This window comes from Arvicola amphibius, chromosome 10 (genome assembly GCF_903992535.2).
Source record: "Arvicola amphibius chromosome 10, mArvAmp1.2, whole genome shotgun sequence".
NCBI classification, from domain to species: Eukaryota; Metazoa; Chordata; class Mammalia; order Rodentia; family Cricetidae; genus Arvicola; species Arvicola amphibius.
In genome coordinates this window covers 78,830,038-78,833,846 of record NC_052056.1, presented here as the reverse complement: position 1 = coordinate 78,833,846, position 3,809 = coordinate 78,830,038, and positions in this window count along the sequence as shown.

Here is a 3,809-nt window from a genome sequence, read left to right as displayed (position 1 = left end):
ATCGGGGGAGGCCTGAGATGGGCACTGGTGAGGAATCCACCCATACTGATGCCCGTAAGTAAAATAAACTCTGTTTTTCCATCCTTTTACTCCACCAATTATACCTTGGGATTTCCTACAGTGAATACAGCATTAGAAAGATCCTCACTGGGTAATTTAACATTTGATATATCCCATGCCCTCTGCTTCAGGAGGATTAGCAATATTTCAGCGATGCCTAGTGTCTCCCTTTCTGGACCATGTGTGGTCCTTAGTAATGATTCTCTGAGAGACTTTTCTTCTAATTCTTCTGGACATCCCTGTTTTGGATTGAGAGATATCTTTTTTGGTTTATTGTTTTTAAATTTAAAAATTTCCATCTCCTCCCCTTCTCCTCCCCCTTCCCTGTCCTCCCCTCCACCCATACCCCCCCTCCCTCTCCAGGCCAAGAAGCCATCGGGGTACCCTACTCTATGTTAAGACCAAGGTCCTCCCAACTCCCCCCAGGTCCAGGAAGGTGATCAACCAAGCTGAGAAGGCTCCCACAGAGCCCGTCCATGCAGAAGAATCAAAGCCCAGCAGCTTTGTCCTTGGCTTCTCAGTCAGCCTCCAGCGTCGGCCACATTCAGACAGTTCGGTTGGGTCCCATGTTCCATCAATCCCATTCCAACTGGAGTTGGTGATCTCCCATTAGTTCTGTCCCACCGTCTCCATGGGTGAACGCACCCCTCGCGGTCCTGACTTTCTTTCTCATGTTCTCTCTCTTTCTGCTCCTCATCAGGATCTTGGGAGTTCAGTCCAGTGCTCCAATGTGGGGCTCAGTCATTTTCTTCATCTATCACCAGGTGAAGATTCTATGGTGATACGCAAGAAATTCATCAGTATGGCTATAGGAACTGGCCTTTTCAGGCTCCCTTTCCTCAGCTGCCCAAGGAACTAGCTGGGGGCATCTCTATGGAAACCTGGGAACCCCTCTAGGGGCAAGTCTCTTGACAACCCTCAGTTGGCTCCCTAAATTAAGATATATGCTTTCCTGCTCCCATATCCACCCTTCCTGTATCCCAAGCATCCCATTCCTCCGAGCTCCCCCCATTCTCCCCTTCACGCTTTTCTCTCCCCATCTTCCCTTTGCCCCGTCTCGCCCAACCCTCAAGTTCCCAGTTTTTGCCTGGCGATCGTGTCTACTTCCAATATCCAGGAGGATTACTATATCTTTTTTTGGGAGTTCACCTTCTTATTATCTTCTCAAGGATCCCAAATTATAGGCTCGATTTCCTTTAATTATGGCTAGAAACAGATTATGAGTGAGTACATCCCATGTTCATCTTTTTGGGTCTGGGTTACCTCACACAGAATAGTGTTTTCTATTTCCATCCATTTGCCTGCAAAATTCAAGATGTCATTGTTTTTTACCGCTGAGTAGTATTCTAGCATGTATATATTCCACAGTTTCTTCATCCATTCTTCCACTGAAGGGCATCTAGGTTGTTTCCAGGATCTGGCTATTACAAATAATGCTGCTATGAACATAGATGAGCAAATGCTTTTGTAGTATGATTGGGCATCTCTTGGGTAGATTCCCAATAGTGGAATTGCTGGGTCCTGGGGTAGGTTGATCCCGAATTTCCTGAGAAACCACCACACTGCTTTCCAAAGTGGTTGCACAAGTGTGCATTCCCACCATCAATGGATGAGTGTACCCCTTACCCCACAACCTCTCCAGCAAAGGTTATTATTGGTGTTTTGGATTTTAGCCAATCTGACAGGTGTAAGATGATATCTCAAAGTTGTTTTGATTTGCATTTCCCTGATAGCTAGGGAGGTTGAGCATGACCTTAAGTGTCTTTTGGCCATTCGAACTTCTTCTGTTGAGAATTCTCTGTTCAGTTCAGCGCCCCATTTTTTAATTGGGTTAATTGGCATTTTACCGTCTAGTCTCTTGAGTTCCTTATATATTTTAGAGATCAGACCTTTGTCAGTTGCAGGGTTGGTGAAGATCTTTTCCCAGTCAGTAGGCTGCCTTTGTGTCTTAGTGACAATGTCCTTTGCTTTACAGAAGCTGCTCAACTTCAGGAGGTCCCATTTATTCAATGTTGCCCTTAATGTCTGTGCAGCTGGCCAAACGACCCTGGCCTACCCACTAGTGGTCGCTGAGCACTCGGCGGCCTGTTGGTTGTTTCTAGGGTCGGGGGGGACTTCTCTGGTCCCCTTCGCCAGCGTTCAATCCGGCTTTCATTCCTGGCTTTGCCCGTACCTGAGACGGCAAAAGCCCCTCACTTCGCCCATGCCTGAGGGCCAGGGGTCCCCAGCTTTTTTTTCTCTCTTTTCCTCCTTCTCTGCTTCTGACTCTCCACTTGATCACTACGGTGTGATCTCCCATCCAGGACGGAAGCTTGGCCTTGCTGCACCCCTTCTGTTTGAGGAATGGTCCTCATAGTAGGCTTGAGGGTTCAGCCAGCCAAGCATAACATTCCAGGCGTGGCGCCAGGACGCTGGGTCACACGCCTGAATGTTCGTTCCATCTTCATGCATTTTGCCTAACAGGTACGGTCCTTGTAAGGTTTGAAGTGCCATGGTTTTGTTTTGTTTTTTTTTGTGTGGGTGTGTTCATGGTCTAGCTATGGGAACCAAGCCGTCCAAACCGATTCCTCCCTCATCCCCACTGGGGCAGCTTTTAGAAACACTCAAGCCCCACGCTCTAATGTCAAGCGTTCACCAAACAAAGCTAATACGTCTATGCTCAAAGAAATGGCCCATGTATTCCTTAGAGGGAAATTGCAAATGGCCGCCTAACAGCACCTGCGACCCCGATATTTTACGGGAGTTAGCCAACCACTGCTACCATACAGGCAAATGTAAGGAGCTAATATATGTCTGTGCTTTCTTTTACCTAGCTCTCAAGACAGATCCTTCTGCCCTTTCTCGTTGTCCGTCTGCCCACATGTTTCTAGCTATGCCACCTGCTGCTAATTCAAAACCAGCTACTCCCACCATGGACCCAGCCGATGAACCTCCCCCTCCCAGGCCCAGGAGAACAGCCTCCCTTTTTTCAAGCGGACGACACTCCACCTAAACCCCCTAAAGTCTCTTTCAGGTCCAGGGAATGACCGCCCGAGGCTAAAAAAACTTCACCTAACCTCCCTTCCTCCAGGTCCAGATGTAAAAAAACCCCACCTAAACATTCTTCTCCCCGCCCCTCTCCTCCCAGCAGGTCCTCATCCGGCTCCGCCAGCTCCGCTTCCTCCACCCCCTCCCCTCCCCCTTTTCGCAGACGGTCCAGGTCTTGGTCTCAGCCAAGGTCACGTGGGACTTCAGATGTGTCATCCTCCCCATCGCCTGTGCGCTGCCTTCTGCCATCGTCTGCCCGCCCAACTCTGCCTCCTCAGTCTGCTAGGGCCCCTCTGCGCTCTCCATATTCCCGCACTCTAGCACCTTCCTTCACCCCTCCCCTCACACGCTCTTGGGCGGTCACGGGGCCAGATCCTGATCCGGATAAAATTAAGCCTGCGGCCATCTTGCAGAGAGGTGGCTGGTGTAGACGGTTTGGTAAAGGTACACATCCCGTCTTCATTGTCTGAGCTTTCTCACGTGGCCAATTTACTCTGTTCCTATACATCTAACCCTACCACTTTTATTAAGGCATTCCAGTATATCATGCAGTCGTATAACCTAACATTCCACGACGTTTAGACCATATTAGCCAATAATCTCCTGCCCGAGGAACTCAGATGGGTTTGGGAGCAGGCAAGACAATACGCAGACGAGGTTCACCAAATGCTGGCATCCCATCCCCTTGGAGCAGAGGTGGTTCCGGAACAGGACCCCCATTG